This window comes from Mesocricetus auratus, unplaced genomic scaffold (assembly GCF_017639785.1).
Source record: "Mesocricetus auratus isolate SY011 unplaced genomic scaffold, BCM_Maur_2.0 Super-Scaffold_100015, whole genome shotgun sequence".
Classification (NCBI taxonomy): Eukaryota; Metazoa; Chordata; class Mammalia; order Rodentia; family Cricetidae; genus Mesocricetus; species Mesocricetus auratus.
The window spans coordinates 55,597,569-55,615,599 of NW_024429198.1; the positions used below are offsets into that span (position 1 = coordinate 55,597,569).

The 18,031-nt window shown below is 51.6% G+C and overlaps 1 protein-coding gene and 1 long non-coding RNA gene across 25 annotated transcripts in view; one reads left to right on the forward strand and one right to left on the reverse strand.

Moving 5' to 3' along the window:
- Nucleotides 1-7,224, forward strand: part of LOC121144365 — a 38,082-nt gene extending 30,858 nt beyond the window's left edge. Inside the window, exon 4 of the long non-coding RNA XR_005881719.1 lies at nucleotides 6,901-7,224. This is a non-coding gene — a long non-coding RNA (uncharacterized LOC121144365). The remainder of the gene's footprint in view (nucleotides 1-6,900) is intronic.
- The window catches only part of Celf4 (CUGBP Elav-like family member 4), a 277,565-nt gene that overhangs the window by 248,305 nt on the left and 11,229 nt on the right, over nucleotides 1-18,031 (reverse strand). The window lies entirely within an intron of this gene.

Consider the following 18,031-nt stretch of genomic DNA (forward strand, 5'->3'; position numbering starts at 1 on the left):
AAGATCCTGGGTTTGGTTTGCAACCAACCGGTCATACTCATGTACAGTGAGGGTTCCGATGCTACGAGCGGGTCCCGTGACCCGTGTGGTGTGTACCACTGCACGTACAGATGAGGCCACCCAGAGATAATATACACACAAGCAACCGGGTCCTGAGAGTGCAATCCGAACCAGCCCGGAGTTCTTGTGGGTGGTGGGGCAGCTCCCAGGAGAAGGGCGCTCAGGGAAGTCATGCTGCCATGCAGTATCCAGATTGGCCATGCGCACGGGAGGGCAGGATCGCCCATGGTAAAAGTGTTCCTGCTGACTTTGCTCCCCCCAGTTCCTGTAGTGGCAAGGGTCCTGCGGCTAAACAGCAAATGTGATCAAGAACTTTAATTTCCACTCTGGGGACCCACGCAGAGCTCCTCCCTGTCCCCGCCCCTGAGCACAGGTTCCATCTGCATGTGCTCCTTAAGGATGGAGCCCGGAGCTGCGGCCTGGGGCTCGGGCCTCTGGAGCCACGGCTTTGCTGTTAAAATTTACCCTGATGCTGGTTTTCTTTCTTTTTTCCTTTTTTCTTTTTCTTTCTTTCTCTCTCTCTCTTTTTTTTTTTTTTTTTGGTTTCCTTGGAAATAACTCTCTGAATCACAGCTGCTTGTGGCAATGGGGGAAGGTGGGAGAATGTTCCCTGGAGGGGCGTTGGGAGGGGTAGAGTGGCAAACAGGCTTCCCCAGGGAAAACTGAGTAGTGTGTCGGCTGGGGTGGCGTGCGCGAGGCCCAGTGGTCTCCTGGAGTCTCTGAGGACACGAGGACGGGTTGGATCTGAGCAAATGGGAACGCTTTCTTCCCTGGAGCCTCGCTTTGTGCTCTCTTGTCTTCTCCGCCCCTTCCTCCCAAAGGCAGCTGACGAGCAGAAGCCATATTTTCCCAGTTCTGGGCTAAGTACGGATCCTCAGCTACAGGTCTGCCAGGGGCACCTGCGCTGTGTGCGCCCTTTCTCCGTGTTTTTGTCTCCTGTGAGCACCACGGCACCCATGCGAGGTGGGCAAGGCGGAGCCTGTGGTTTGCATTGCTCACAGGCAGAGAGGGAGTGTTGAGGTTCATGACATACAGTGTCGTGAGCAGAGACAGAAAGGAACCCTGGCCTCGAGCCACACCAAGGCAAGTGCTGGCACAGTCTATTGCTGGCCCTTCCCATCCCCGGCAGTGGCAGTCACCTCTGATCCGTAAAGTCACAGGCTCCACAGACACGAAGGCTGACTGTGACTGCGTAAGTATTCTTGCACACAAAGCCCAGGAGGGATGCAGGTGACGCTCACCACCAACAGGAAAAGAGAGGAGGCAACCCACCCCGGCTGGGTGCCTCCCAACTGCCTTCCCAAGACCCACACACAGGATGCTGAGGACAGATGGAACCTGGTGGGGCCGTCATTGGTCCCACCACGGGTCTTGATGACGTTCCTTACCCTCCAGCCTTAGCCTTGCCTTTGTGATGTCCCTCTGGAACCTCTCTTATCTGGAGCCCCGAAGTCTCCTTCTCAATCACCATTACCACACCATCACTGTCCTTTTAATCTCCAAACTGTCACCACCCTACCTGGAAAAATGCAGGTCCTCAGAATCACAAAGGGAAAAACCAAATTCAGACCGAATCTTTTGGAGTCTGGAAACCTTTGACTTGGATTACAGAAGGCCTGGGCGTCTTGGATGGGACTGTGCCTTTAAATGAAGGGACGGAGCCCTGGAGGGGTCTCTATGAAAAGACACACTACTCGCCTGCCTGTCACAGATATGAGAGGGGGCATGGGGACTACTGCTTCTGGGGGAAGGTTTGAGATTGTTCCGTCCACCCAGCCTGCAGCGTACAGACTGTAGGATGGTCATACACTATTCCGCTGCAGTCCTCGGGGCTTGCGGTGCTCCCTAGAGGTGAGCCCTCTTCCTTCTCTCAGTGCCGTCACAGGAAGCACAGTGACTTTACACCACATCAGGCACAAGATTTCCTTGGAGGAGACGTTTTTCTTTCTTTTCCAGAACTGGGTGTAGTCTAAGGCTTCATGCATACCGGGTAAGAGCGACGGTGGTTTGCATTGGACATGTGGAATTTTTAGGTGGTGAAGTCCCTGGCCCAGCGGCACAGTAGTCACGGTGCCCTCTGCTGGCCACATCTGGAAACACAGGCAGCCTGTAGCAGGCATTGGGTGGGACCTTCTGAGGTCAACTAGACCTCCTGAGTTAGAAGTGTTTGCCAGGTTGTTGCACTGTAGGTCCCCTCAGAGGCCAACCCCTGAGCGTTTGCATAAGGATGCATGGCTACTTAGTTTCTATGTTTTCGTGCTTGGGATGGGTGTGGTTGTTACTAGCTGTGTAGTCCTGGACAAGCAGTCCAACTGCACTAGACTCCATTTTGTTATTTGTAAAATATCATCAGTCCTAGAACTCAGTGATGTGGTACAAGCCTATGATCCTTGTACTCTAGGGGATAAGGCAGGGGGGTTGCCACACACTTGAGATCACCCTGGATGACATATTGACTTCCATGCCACTTTGGGCTACAGAATGAAAACCTGTCTTAGAAAAAAACAAACAAGCAAACAAAAGAAACAAAAGGCCATAATAAAGCCAAACAGATTCATGCATCCTTCCGACCTATTTCAAATATAGTTCTGTGTGCACGATCTCTACATCCAGGACATCATGCCCAGCGCAGCCGGTGAGCAGGGAGGTGAGAAGAGGATCAGAATAGAAATGCTTCTTCGTATTTTGATGGCTACTTCAGATAAGAGCTCCCCTAGGAACGCCACTGTTCAGGGCCCTTCCTTCCTTCCTTCCTTCCTTCCTTCCTTCCTTCCTTCCTTCCCTCCCTCCCTCCCTCCCTCCCTCCCTCTCTCTCTCTCTCTCTCTCTCTCTCTCTCTCTCTCTCTGTCCTTCTTTCTGGGTCTTTGCATTCTCTCAGACTGTTATTATTACTGAGTACAATGTGTATGCTGCATGTGCCCCACGGTTCCAATGTGGAGGTCAGAAGTCTAGTTTACGGGGATGCTTCTATCACCCCCTCTTCATGTGACTCAGGCCATCAGGCTTGTGGGTCAAGGGTCTCACTTGCTGAGTTATGTCAACCACCCGGATCTTTGCACTCTGATTGTTGTTTTGGGGTTACGCTTATTTCCCAGGAGGGGTTTGGGATCCTCAAGGGCAAAGTGTACGTTTAATGTTTTGTTGAATATGGAAAGCAATTTTGACATGTGGAGCGGTTACACGTGCAGCCCTTTCTTCCTCCTCTGGGTGCTGTGGCTGGGGCTGCGTTCCTTCCTGGTACCATGGTTTCATGGTTTTGATGATAGTCTCTTCCCTGGGCTCTCTACCTAGGGCCACTGGTGTCTGGGACTCTCGCCTTATAGGGTCCTCAATAAAGCCACCTCCGTGTCCTGTGTCTGCTCTCCACAACTCTCCCCTCACTCCTACTCTTCAAGGCTGCCCCGGTGCAGCAAACACTCCTGGAGACTATGCTAACAGCTCACATTTATTAATAGCTCAGTGTGTGCTGCGAGCTTCACACGTATCATCTCATGTAATGTTCTTAATAACCTGGCCGGCGGCTCCATTGTTATCTTCACTTTATAAAGAAGAAGCCAAGGCACAGAGATGTTGAGCCCTTGCCTAACGCCACACAGCTAGAAGGTGGGAGGGTGAGCATTTGAACCCAGGCAGTGGGATTCTGGAACCTGGGTTCATAAAACTGGAGATAGGAGGCTTGAAATAGGGGATGAAGTCTACTTCTTAAACCCGTGCGTACAGAACAGCCTAAACACATGCATGTACAGCACGCCCCGAAGAGATCCCTACATGCTGGTTTCTATGTGCACTCGTCGGTATATGCAGGCGTGGTACCCATTCCCCACATCTTAGAACAGTTCTGCATCACCAAGGCGAGGCTGTGCATCACAGACACACAATGTTTAACACCTTCCAGTCAGCATATTTCTACTACACAGTAGTGCAAAGGCCAAACACAGTCCGTGGCAACTGTCCTTTAAGGTGGCTGGGTAGATGATTCAGTCAGTTATACAAGCATGAGGATACAAATTAGAGGCCCAGAATCGCCACAGAAAGCCAGGAATAACAGGAAGAAACCCCAGGGGCTTCCTGACCACCAGTGTAGCCAAGTTGGTGAACTCCAGGTTTGGCTAACAGTGATTGAGGAATAACACGCGACATTGACCCATGACTCTGGGTACTTGTGTGTGGTGTGCCTGTACACACACAAATGCATATAACACACAAATGCATACAGTGATGACAACGCACACAAACTACCCTTCGCGTGTTGTTCTTTCCTCTGTGTGGCACGGTGTGTTGTGTGGCACTCCCTGCTGGCCTGCAGTCCCGAGCCAATGCCACCACACTCTCCAGAGCAATGTTGTTGAGCTAGTGGGTTTATAGGAAGTCCAGGACATCCTTGGATACTTTGGACCATCAAACACTGCAAAAATGATTAATGCAATGGGGAGGGGACTGAAATTTTTAATTACATACGAGTAAATTTGATTTAAACAAACATAAACAGTCACATGTACTGACTCTGGGGCTGGTCAGGTCCTGGGAGATATCTCAGGTGTGGACAGAGAACATGTATGAGGTCACGTGGAAATCACAGGCAGGGGTGTTTACACACAAACAACCAATGATAGTGTGTATGTGACATGACTCACCCTCTGCCATCTTTTGGACTTCCTTCCCAGGACGTGGCTTTCTGAAGCTGACCTTTGGACACTGGGTTCTCACCCAGGTATCCCCAATGGTGCTCAGAGGGATGCTTTGGAGTCTGTCTGCGAAGAGAAGCTTGGGGTACAGTCTGTCATAGGGACTCTCACTTGCCTGCAGCCAGCAGGACTTAGACGGGGTTGCTAGTGTTCCTGAAAGTCTGGGGCCATACATTGCCTCTGGCAGATGCATTTTTAACACGTATGTAACACATCAGCTTCTTTCTGGACACACTGGTTCTATCAATACTGATTTTTTTCTTTTATGCTAAAAGAGAAAGAGCCAGCCATCTTCTTTAGACATTTGGTAGCGGCTCTGTGGTCAGACAAGTTCCCAAGGAAAGCATTATGGTAAGACCAGGCTCCAGGAGGCCATCAAAGGTGGGGCAGGGCATGTGGGTGACAGTGACACGGGTCACTGGGTAGGGAGGGTGGAAGGCTCTAGCTCTGTGAAGCAGCAGGGGAGGGAGGCGGGAGCTGAGTGACCTACATCTCCGCTGAGAATCGGCTGACTCACCCCTGGACAGCAGCTCTACCTCCTGGGTGGAGCTCAGCTCTGGCATCACGGGGAGCTAGCACCCCAAGAGAGGGCAACGGCAGAGGCCCAGCGAAAGTTGGTGTGAAAGAAGCTGCAGCTTGAGAGACTTAAGGGGGGCACTGGAAGGACACAGTGGTGTGTGTGGACTTTGCCAATGCCTGAGGGTCAGAATGTGGGCAGAAGTTCCCCTGCATGAAGGGTTTTGCCAAGAGGCGGGGCTATTGTTCATGTGTGGGACTTCATAGTGCACACTGCACAGCCTGTGACCTAACAGATGCTCAGCATAGCATAGCAAGTAAGACCAACAATTGCAGCTAGGAAGTCTTGTTTAACTCGTACAGTCTTAAAACGGCTTTAAAACCGTGGCACCTTGGATGTCTTTACCCTGAGCCTAGGGTCTTCACCTATGTCTGCTACAGGCTTTCTCATCCCAGCACCACTAAAGAAGAATTCTGAACTCCTGCCCCTCTCAAATGCATCCCATCTTTAAACAGCATTCGCCACTGAGTGGGTCAGATTGTCCTTGTCTCCTCCATGCCATCAGGACCTCCACTTTCACAACACACCCTGACCCAGGAATGCCTTCAACACTCCCCTCCCTGGCTAATCTCAACTTCAGTACTGCTGCATGGCGGCTCAGGACTGTGTCTGTTACAGCAGCCGGGGAGATAATCTGGGGCATGATTAGAACATGCTTTTTATTGCCGGACTATAATTTGTGGCTAAAGCTCCCTCAACCCACCAGGCCCATCACAACCTGTCTTTGTCAGTCATCTCCTACCTCAGCCTCCCGTCTACTCCTTGACGCCCGGCACCCCATGACGCCCGGCACCCCATGACGCCCGGCACCCCATGACACCTGGTACCCCTTGACGCCCGGCACCCCATGACACCTGGTACCCCATGATGCCCGGCACCCCATGACGCCGGGCACCCCGGTCCTTTTCTGTTCCTGGAACATAGGCTGTTACTGCCTCGGGGCTTTTACGTGTTCTGTTCATCCGAATGTAGTGCTTTTCTGTCTCTTCGGGCTGGTCCACATCTTGACTTCGTGCCAGTTTCTTGGGAGGCCCTCCCCCTGCTCACCCATAATATAGTAGCCTCAGCCATGTTGCGCCGTAGGTTTTAATTCTCAGCTCAGCACTTATGAGCAGGTGTTTTATTTTTATTCTTAACTTATTGTCTGACTTTCCTCGTGCGGGTGTAGGTGCGTGAGAGCCAGGGGTCTGTCTCCCTTGGTCATTGCTGTTTCTCCAAATAGCTAGAGCCGTGCCTGACATGAAGTGGATGATCGATAACTGTGAATGAATGAATGAACCAACGAATGAATGAATGGTCTAATCCTGACGGTGCTCTTCTGGGAAGGCTTTTTGCCTCGGGTAGAAGTGTGAGTTTCTGAATGTGATTCCTGGACTGGCTCCTGTGTAGGAACTGCAAGACTAATTAAACTCATTCATATTTGTGGAAATGCAAATATAATTTTATTTACCAATGACTGTAATAAAGGTAAATGCTCCTTGCTTAAACAAACAATTCACTTTGGGAATAGAGCTGTAAACAGAAGCAATAAATAAACACTCATTATTGAGTGCTCACTGTGCCTCCCCTGAACTTCAGGAGCCCGCTGCTGTGTTCCTCCGCCACAGTGCCACAAGCGCGGAGCCTGGAGCCCCGCTTAAGACTCGTCCCCTCATCCACACATGAAGGGACTCAACCACGCCACGCAGAAGCGCTCTTTACCAAGCCCGTGACTCTCTGAAGCACAGCTTCCTGTCTTGACTGTACACTGAGAAGTTGCTCAAACTCTCCATGCCTCTGTTTCCCTGCCTATAAAACAGAAATGGAAATGTCCCCCAGGAAAACAGGAAGTATTAAATGAGACGGTGTTTTGGAATGCTTGCATTGTGCCGGCAGTGTCTACTGATAAATACATGCTAACAGTGCTTCTCTTATTATTATTGCCATGATTATTGCCGTTACACAAGACTGTTCTAGATGTTTCTACATATTCCCATTTAATTGCGGCAATAACTCACGGAGTTGGTGTTATTCCTGACTTACAGGTTAGAAGGAGCTCAGCGCTTGTAGGATAACAACCATTGTGCGTGGCCACCCTGTAGCTCTCAAACATGAAGCCCACTTTGGACTTCATGTGGTGCCCCACAGCTGCCTCCAGAGTGCCTTTCTAGCCGAGGAAATACCCACTTTGTAGTCACTGTCACAAGCCCCACAGTCCCTGCCTGTTTAGACTCAGTCAGTTCGCCTGTTCTCACTTGGACTGTGGTCCCAAGCCAGTCCTTAGACCTGCCCATGGTCAACCCCATTCGCATCTTCCAGGGTTCTGAGTGGCTGCATCCTAGACTCTGAGCCAGCAGGAATCTTACCTGGCAGGGTTAGAGAGTGAGAGGTTCTCTGGGACCCTGCATTCTGTTTCCGGGGGAGACTGTCAAGACCTAGAGAAGCTGGCGATGGATTCAGGGTGCCCTCAAGTTCCCCAGCCCAGGTACCTGACTCCCCTTCCTAGTTACTGTCTTCTTCACTTTTGTCATTCACAAAGAGGACTCCTGAGAGTCACCAGGGTGTCCCAATGCAATGGAGTAGGTAGTGCTAACACAACTTGGGGGAGGTCTCTTTTCTGAACGCTAACTCACCAGGAGTCCCAAGTCCTCCACACAGCGGGGCGGGGTTGGCTGCTATCCTATCTACTTCCCCAACAGTGTATATATCCCATGTGGAGGATGCTGTAGGTATGCGGGATGCCATTCCCCAGCTGGAGGAGGTCCAGCGTGTCAGCAAACATTCACAGTGGTTATCTTTGGGGGAATGATGGACACTGGCCTCTTTCTTTCCAGCCTACCAGCTTTACTCTTTCTATGACATGCACGATTCACAATAGATGATAGCATGCAAAGATACCCAATGCTAAAAGGCACCTGGATTTTCTTGAGTATAGAGTGGTAGTCCCCCTTGTCTCGTCTCTGCAGATCGTCAGAGGAACTGCTGCGGGAGATAGGTCCAGCTAGGGTCCAGGGGAGCTCTGTTGGGATCGTGGAACCACAGCACTGGCTTGTTATGGAAACTTCCCAGACTCGGGAAGGCAGACCCAGTATGCATGCACGGAGGAGCCTGGCTGGGCTGGCATGTATATAGGGGGTCTGAGGTCTTGGGCTGCAGGACTCAGAGACTCAAAGAGGTTGTGGAGGCTGCAGTAGCGAGAGGCTTCCGGGAGGAGACTCTGCGCTGACTTTGGTTTGAGGGGAAAGGAAAGGAAAGGAAGAGAATGAATTGGCCTGGGGAACAATTCATGTCCCAGGAAGGGCCAGGCAAGGGGAGAGCACAGGCAGTGAGGCCAGGGGTGCCCTGCTGTGAGCTCTCCTGACTTCTTTCCTTTTGTTCTGTAGCTGCAATAATTGCAGGCTCACTACGTCCCGGGCACTGAGCCAGATGTTCAACCTAGGTTGCAGCACTTCCTGCTCATAACACATTCCTTTAGGCACCATGGATTTCCCACTAGCTAGAGAAGGAAACTGAGGCTGGTTCAAGCAGTCACACAGTTGTCCCTGTAGCGGCAGCTGGGCCTGAACCCTTTGCTACCCCTGAACCCTCTGTCCCCAGTCATCTGGGTCTAGGAATGCCTACTAGATGTGGAGCAGGGGAGGGACTCCACAGGACTGGGACACATGGCTTCACCCCTGCAAACCGAGAAGTCGAACTGAATGATTCATTTCATGGTACAGTTGTGCATGTGTAAGCATGTGTGTGTGTTTGTGTGTAAGAGCAGAGCAGGACCCTGTCCTACTGGGAGCAGATATGTTCCTATGATGGCTATAGCGATGGCCTGAGGAATGGTTTCTGGTGTGCAGGTAGATGGAGACGTGGCAGGTTGTATCCCTGGGAAGGAGGTGGAACTGGGTGGTGCTGGGAGGTGTTCAAGCCAGGAGAAAGGCACAGCAGTCGGACAACTTAGCCTAGGAGATGAGCCACAGCTCCAGGAATCAAGTGACAGGATGTCCCTTGGGGTTGTTATTAAATTGCAGATCTCTATCTGCATTTGCATGGAATTGAGAGGTCAGGCATGTAGGGCATGGAATTGAGAGGTCAGGCATGGAGGTTAGGGCCTTCGTTTCTACCGGATCCCCAGGAAACTGCTGTAGGCTTTTAGGGATGTTGGGGAGGGTGGGTCCTTTCAGCTGTAGGAGTCAAGCAGGGGCCACCTAACTGTGGAGCCTACTGTGGAAAACCCAGATGGGAGGAGAGGGGCATACCCCAGGGGCTAGAATGGCCAGGTCTCTAAATGAGTGCATGCTGCAGCCACAAATCTGTGTTTGAGATTCCAAGACTTATGGGCCGGTAGGACCCTGGGGAGCGCTGAGTTCCTGCTTGCCCCGGAGGTGGCTTGCAGCTAGGTCTTTGTGGATTCCTAGCAGCTGATGTCCACCTCCAGGGACTCAGGAGGGAGGCAAGGGGGTATGACACCTGTAGCTGACTTGGACACTGTCTGTGTAAGAGATGACCTGGTGATCAAAGCAGAGATGCCTTTGATGTGAGAGTATCCCCTGGGCTTTACCCTGCCTCCTGGACATTGTCCTCCAGGATATGCTGTTTCCAAGGACAGCCACTGGCATCCCTAATCTGGTCTCAGTGCCATCTGTTCCAAACCAGACAGAGGGGAGGGGTGGGGGTAGGGACCTCTCTCCTCATTGTAGCTGCTCTTCTGTCTCTCAGTCTCTCTGGGCCTCCAGGATAGCATCAGGGTCTCTGTCTGGAGGCCACTTTCTGACCCTATGTTTGCTCTTTCCACGGCCCTTCTTCACGGTAGTCCTCCCTAACCCGTCCAGACACACCCATGCTCACACACACTTGCAGAGCTGCAGGAGTGCCCACCCAGGGAGTTGGACTCATCTTTTCTGTTTTTTCCATGCACTTGGTAGAAACTGTAGTCATAGACGTACACACAATCTGTCACTAAAAATTGGCCCAGCTGAGCCGTCACAGCCCACACATGCCTGCATAAACTCAGCACGTATGAGTGTACATGTCCACACATCTCCTTGCTGGGGTCTCACAGGCTGAGACTGGCATGTATACAGGGAGGAGGCACACACACAGGCACACACACACAAACACACACACACATACACACACACTCCACAGGCACAGGTGGCCCTCAGTTCCCTTCTAGCCTGAGGGTTGTGTGTGCTCATGTGTACTCTATGTCTCTCTCTCTCTCTCTCTCTCTCTCTCTCTCTCTCTCTCTCTCTCTCTCTCTCTCTCTCTCTCTCTCTCACACACACACACACCTTGCTGCAACCGTGGTGAAGGATCCCAGATCTTGGAGCCCTACCAAGATACTCAGGCTGGGTACTGTGGTGGTCTTGGGGTGACTCAGGCTGGGTACTGTGGTGGTCTTGGCGTGAGATGTGCGTAGTCCTAGATCTGGGAGAGAAAGAATGGGCTTTCCCAGGATAGGGGAGCTTAGGCATTTGGGAGGAACAGTGAGAGCTCTCCTGTGCCTTTTACTCTTCTCAGAGTCAGCACAGGAAAGTCATCTCTTTTCCACACTGGCCCTGTGTACATGGAGTGTGCACTCTGCACACAAGGCCGGAGTTGGTGCAAAGCCTGACCTTATAACAGAAATCCGCACAGGATGCCATAGAAGACATGTCACGGTGTATTCTACCCTAGTGCCAAGAGGTGCCTTCCACCACAGTTCACTCTGGCAGAGTTTGTCTGCATGGAAGAATGGCTCATGTGCACTGTGTCCAGCGACAGCCCAGCTCGTGTCAAGTCCAGCAAAGGATGTGCCATTAAATCAGGCTGTGCCCTGCCTGGGAATCCAACAGCTGGAGAGACCCAGCTGGACTCACCCCCAAATCCCCAGGCACTTGTTTTAAAGAGAATTAAAACAGTTGCATTTCCAGATAAGCACCTTCACCGTTGTGTACCCCAGTGAGTATTCTCTCCCTAAAGGTGAATGGAGTCACTTTATCTACCAAGCATGTCCCTACAGACCAACGGGAGCCTCGCAGACTGAGAGCACCCTTAGGTGGTCACAGAAGGCTGGTGAGGGAAGGGCCATTTCTCTGTCTCTGAGCCACAGCAGGTGGCAGTCTGTGATGGTTTCCAGGCAATACGACCTGGGATCCCCTTCTACTCTCTTCTCAGCTGCCGCCACTTCTGCTAGAGTGCCTTACTTTACGGACGCGAGGGCTGCTCAGGGTCAGCCCCACAGGGCTGTGTGGCCCTTGGGAGGTGTGCCCTCAGTCGCTCCAGGACCTTCCTTTGGTGTTGGTTGGACGAGCAGAAATCTGCCCTAGATTCAAAGACTGATGCAGTCGGAAGGGTGCAGAGGGAGTGCTCTCAGTAAAACCCTTCTGGGCATTTGCCGGTTTCTAATGAGGATGTGGTCTCAGTCTTGGGGTCCTCCTGGGCTGCACAGGGAGAGAACTTTTGGCCTCTAGACTAGAGGCTAGAAGGGAACTGAGGGCCACCTGTGCCTGTTTTGACTCTATACTCTGCCGTTTTCACCACTTCTCAAAAACAGCTAGGGCTTTATTTCACCTAACAAGCTAGGTCATGTGTGTGTGCGTGTGTGTGTGTGTGTGTGTGTGTGTGTGTGTGCGTGTGTGTGTGTGCGTGTGTGTGTGTGAGTGTGTGTGTGTGCATACATGTGCACGCCTGTCTTTGATTATTTAAGCTTTGTAAGTGGAGGCAGTTTTGTGTGCATGTGTATCCAGGTCTCTGTATGTATCTCTATATGTGTTTCTTCATGTGTCAGTGTGTCTGTAGGAGTGTCTCTGTGTGTGTGTGACTGTGCACATGTGCTTTAGTCTTTGGATATTTTAATGAATTTTTTTTCTGTAAAGGTTTTGTGTGAGTGTGTGTGTGTGTGTGTGTGTGTGTGTGTGAATTGACCTATATGATTATGTGCCACTGTGTGCAGTGTATCTGCAGGCTACTGTGTCTGTGTGTGCAATCTCTATGCACCCGGAAATGTGCGCGAGTCTCTCTCCCTGTGTGTCTGCATCTCCAGATACCCCGCATGAGATAGCAGGGGCCGACATGAGAAAGCATTAGCTGATATATTTGCAGGGTTCCCACCCTCTCCTCTGCAGATGGGGGTGATGGTGACAACCTCCGGCTTCTGTAAGAGGAGATGTGGTAGCTTGAGAACGCAGAAGAATTGGGTGTGTGAAGCTAGGTCGAGCCGCTTGTCAGGGATCTCATTTTCTTTGCATTCAATGGGGCACAGTGACATTTCTGCCACTTCTGACATGGAGATTTGATGAGACAATACAGACAAGAGGCTGTGTGTGCCACATAGTAGGTGCATTATCAGTCTCATTTCCCGTCTGCCTGTGATTCTCAGTGTGCCCTGTTTGTTGTTTTTCCCCGAGAAGGACAGCCAGAGCCATTTGGTGTTCTGGTGGGGCTTCTGGCCTGTAATTTGGACGGGTGAGCCTAGACATTTAACTGTTCACACAGCGTGTGCCTGTGTTATTTCTCCCCACAATGACACTGAGAGGTGAGCTGGACAGGCTCACTGTAGTGACGCAAGGGGGAGGAACTGAGTTTTGGAGTGAGTAGGAAGGGGGATGGTCTTTGACAAAGCCAGTGGCGGAGAACAGGCGTGAGAGTAGAGAGCTTTGGAGCACTGGTTCCCCCGTAGCAGGCAACCTCCAGGCTCTTACACTCCTAGAGGACCCCTGAGGCCAAGGCCACCCATAGGTGTGCAGCCTGACCAGAAGGACGATGTACACAAGCCCCTGAGACACAACGGGCTGTGGATGGACCCTCTATAGAATCAGAGGGGCTACTCTTATAAAAGGTGGCCATGCTCAGAGACGGTTCGCACCACCTGCACAAAACAGTTTCCTTTCACTAGACAGTTGGCTGGGATTGTGGACACCAAGACAAACTCATTAGTCTCATTACCTAGCTCACTTATGGCATCTGACCCTGTGTGACGTGTTCCAGTTTCCCAAAACACAAACCACAGCAAAGCAGTGTAGACTGTCCCCGACTGAAGGCGGGGACATCACAGCTGTGCGATGGAAGACACCTTTTCTACCAAAGCACCTTCGAAAGGGTTTTTTTTAAAACATTTAACACAGAGCAGCTTCATCAGGGAGCTCCTAATCAGTGTATGGTGGATGCTCTATAGACAAGGGTTTCCATGCAGGCTAAGCTGGAGGAGTGTGCCTGCTGGTTTAGCAGCTTGTCTGCTCCCCGGTTCGCCCAGGCCCCAAACCTGCCTCAACAGCACACATCCCAAGCCCAGGCAGGTCTGTTCCTTCTGGCAACAATCGACCAGGTTGTAACTTTCCTTCACCATTCAGTTTTCTTTACAAAGTCAGTACAACTGGACCTGGCCACCACAGAGCTAAAATGAAGTGAGACACAGGGAAGCATTTGTGCGTGGTAAAATGCTATAAGAACAGAAGGCATACGAAAGTATGACAAAATACATAAGGGCATCTACGACAGTGTGTGAGATGGTGTGGCTCTAAATGACTTGTGTATAGGCTGTGTGCATACAGGGAACACAGGACTTAGTATGGCATGTGATGTAGTTAACCGTACGTTCTGACACTCATAGGATTGTCTAATACTTTATGACATGTCCTATTCCCCAATTCACTGAAAAGTATAGTTTCAGTCACTCCACAGTAAGTGTTGTTGGCCTTCTAAGCACAAGCTCCAGGGAGAGTTCACCACGGACCAGCCCTGGGGCCCACTGAGTTTAGAGGAAGACAGAGTACCCTGGCGGGATCTGGCCAGGCGGCGCAGCAGAGAGAGGGGCCGTCTCTGGAGGAGGTAGACGAGCCGGGCTTGTCAGTGATTGCTCCTTCTATTTATGAAGCCAGATGAGGAGCTATCGGGCTTGCGGTGGGCCCTGTGTCTGTTGATTAGCTGGCGATGATATTGATGATGTAATAAAAATTCACTTTGTCTATTAAGTTTCACCAGGACAATCAGAGAGAGATTAGATAAAAATCAGAGGAAATGAATAACAGAGCAGAGGGGGAAAGTCACGAGTCTTATCCCTCTTTCTCCCCCGTTTGCTGTCCCAAAGGGGAGGGCACGAACAAAGAAACCCCGTCCCAAGCACCCAGGAGAGCTAGCTGTTCCAGAAACTTCCCGAGCAGAGCTCTCTGGAGGGCTTTGTTGTTGCAAGTGTGACACTGGTTTCAATTTGCCACCGGCGTTCAATACTTTAAACCTTGGGCACGGCTGCCGGTCCTCCTGGGACACAGGAATGACGGGGCCCTGGGTCTCTCTGTTGCTCCATTTGTACCTTGCTGCTCAGCATCAGGGAGGCCCGAGCTATTTAGGGACCTCTCTACCTGGCAGTGTCTCGATTCCCTCTGGTGTGGTCTGTGATGATGTAGATACTCGGACTCTGAAAGGCCTGTTAAGAGGTACATGTCATGATGACGGTCACACATTAATGTCCATTAGCCGCCAGGGGCACTTCTGCTCAGGATGATGCGTCCAGCAAGAGGCTGGACTTGGAAAGGACAAGAAAAGAAGGTCACTTTGGGTTGGCGCCCGTTGCTTGAGGGCCCTGGGTTCTGGGGCTTGGGGTATGGAAAATGGGTGGGGGTAGAGTGGAGGGTTAGAGTGAGCAGGAACTGGGAAGGTGCTGGGTGAGCTTGACCGGTAACTTCTGTATCTCTGCTGGGAACTGAAAGCCCCCCAGTAGACCTGAGATCTTGGAGTTAGGACTGACCCAGGAGTTTTAGGAGAAACACAGCTCTGGTCTCTGCCGAAAACTCCTGGGAGTCAAACACAAGAATCAAGGTCTGCAAGAAGGGACTTTCTCTCCTCTAGAAGCTGAATCTGAAGGTTCTCACCTCATTTCTCCCTGTTCTCTCTCACTAAAATGGGAGAGGCCCCTCACTGCCGCCCAGGGGTCCCTGGCATCCCTGTACAGACATGTTGCTCAACTGAGAGCAGTACATCCTGGTACCCCAACTGCAAGACCAGGGTCACCCCAGGAAACCATCCCCTGGCTTAATTCTTACTGCCTGGCTGCTGTCCATCTGCTCCAGCATCAGGCATTGCACGGAGAGGAAGACTGGAGGGTGCAGGAAGAACCTAGCCCCAGACCCCTCTGTATGTGACTGGAAAAAGGCATCCTTCGTGGGCAGTCTAGATGTCTTAGTTGGTTATGGGAGCACGGGCATGCTTTAAATATTCCATGAGCAATTTCTTAGCCCAAGCAGGTTGCAGCCGGGACAGACGGCTGAAGGACGCTGCAGCTCCAGAGCAGGTGAGGAGTGAGGACAGTCCTGCAGGTTCTGTGTGTGTCACTGACTTCCCTGAAGCACCTGTACCCCACCCACCTGCCCTTGGCCCATTCTCCCCGAGCCACACTGATGGCAGGTCCAGATTTATTCAAAAACCGAGAAATTCCTTTGTCCATTAGCCCGAGGATGAGACTTCGTTGCAGTGGGACAAAAAACCCAAACAGAACGGAGCAAGACAGAACACTCTGACCTGTCAGCTCTGCAGCTTCCTGCTCTGCCTTCTCCCCGTTTGCTGCCTTGGGACTTCTGCTGATCCTCTAGACCTGGGGCTCTGGTAACACCCCTGACACCCCTCCCTGAGACCTCATATTGGGGGCCTCCTTATCCAAGGCATTTTCTTTGGGAGGCTTTATGCTTTGGGGATTGCCATTATTATACCCACGGTTATTTCTGTAGTGATGAGCATGGGTCCCCACCTTCTGAGGTCAGGGAACAACATTCAGAGAAAGTGTCTTGATGTGAACCTGAACCTTCCCCAGAATGGCTTGTGGCATCCCACCAGACCCAGGGACTTCCCAGTGGTATACCCCCATTTTTTTTGTAAAAGCTGTCTGTGTATGTTGCGGAGTTGTGGAGGTGAGTGTGGGGAGGGTGGGGACACCTGAGGGACATTGTAGTTGCCTCTGTGTCACTCTTCCTGCTCCCTGCTGATCTAGGGACCACTCTCCTCCTGGTTGTCTGACCTCTGCAGTGACCAGCCCTCCTAAATCACTGGCTCAGCTCAGACAAGGTCAGAGCAATAGGAGTTAATGTGTGGCTGAGAAACTTGAGAAACTAAGGAAGAAACAAGCCATGGCCAGGGAGGAAGCTGGAGGACAGGGTGTCATGCCCATAGGAGAGTCAGTATGGCTCCAGCCCTGTGGATGCAGCCTGTATGTTTGGTATAGCTTCTACTCAACTCACCCAGGGTCCTTGGAGTGGCAGTGTACGGGAGGGCCGGCTCTTTGGAACACCAGCCCCTGCCCAGGGTACACCGTTACCCCATCCACCCGGTAGTTACCTCTCAGCCTAAGTGCACTCCTTTCCCTAAGGGAGACATAATCCATTCTCCCACTGCTCCTTTCCCTTTCTCCAAGGGGCCAGCTCAGCTGCCCTGCTCCGGCTTCACCCCACCCCCACTCCTTATTCCAGGGGATTTCCAAGCTTGCCCAACAGAATTTCAGAGGAATCAACTCTAAAATAAATGAAACTGTTAGCTTAATGCGGCAGGAAAGGTGAGAGGACTGAGCAAGGCTGACTTTTTCAGTGAAAGAGTTACTCGTTTTCTTGAGATCAGAAAAGAAACGAAAGCCTTGACCACAAGCCAGAGGCAGATCTCTTGCCCTGCACCTCTGTGTCTGCAGTGAGCCGGACTTCCGGTGCTGCTGGAAATCTGGTGGCTGGTGGGTATGCAAATCAATCCCTCACCCATCCTTCCTGGATTCAGACTTGAACACAAGGCGTTCTGGGCTGATGTGAGCCTCCACTGGGATGGTTTGGACATCCCTTTGCAGAAGTCCAGGGTGATCGTGGTAGTTTGGAGTCAAACCGCATCAGACAGAATTTTAATTCTTCTTCCAACAAAAGAAACCTCTTCGTCATATGGGATTAAGAACCAATACTACACTAAACGAGACTATCATTTTTTTTGTTTTTAGCTTTGAAAGGAAACAAAGCTCACATATAAGTTGAGAAATGATACACTCTCCAGTCATTTTGGGTGTCCTTGTTAAGTTGCTGCCTCAGGCCCAGACCTGACTTGCCAAGAGAGGGAAGTGGCCCTGGGTCCTGTAATCCACACCCACAGACAGATGCCACCCTATGGAGTGGGAGCCGCATGGGCTGTCACCGGTAGTTCCTTGGTTAGGCTAGTCCTGGGTGACTGACTGCACTGTGGAAGGTGACTCAATTGTGAGGGGCCATCTGTGGGGTGTGAGTTCTTTTTCTCACCGTCAGAGGGCAGGCAACAGCCAGAGGAGATGAGACCTCCTCTACAGTTTGGGGACTCCTCCCCACCCTCCTGCAGAGGGTCTAAAGCAGAGGTCGGCTTTGATGCCTGCTGCCTTTCTCTCTGAAGCTGACTTGTGGCTGAGGAGGGACAGGGCGTGTCTGGGGAGGACTAAACTCTGGCCCACCTTTCTCTTTCACCGTCTGAGACCACTTTGGGAGCCAGACTCAAGCTCTAAGACCTGAGTGGGACTTAGCTGAAAGGCTGGTTGATGAACACCACGGAGGGAACTGGGTGCTGAGGCCCGCAACCTCCCGTGTGCGGGGAGCAAGTGTGCTTGGAACGTGACGGAGCCGGCCTGCTGGGACCTGAGTAGAAGTACCTTCCTCAAGGGACACCTCTCTCCCCACCCAACCACAGACAGCGGCAGCTACATCTTGCCCTCCTCTGAGGACCTCTCTCAATTATCTCTTTTCCACCACAGGCCTGAGTATGAAGACAGGCTTCC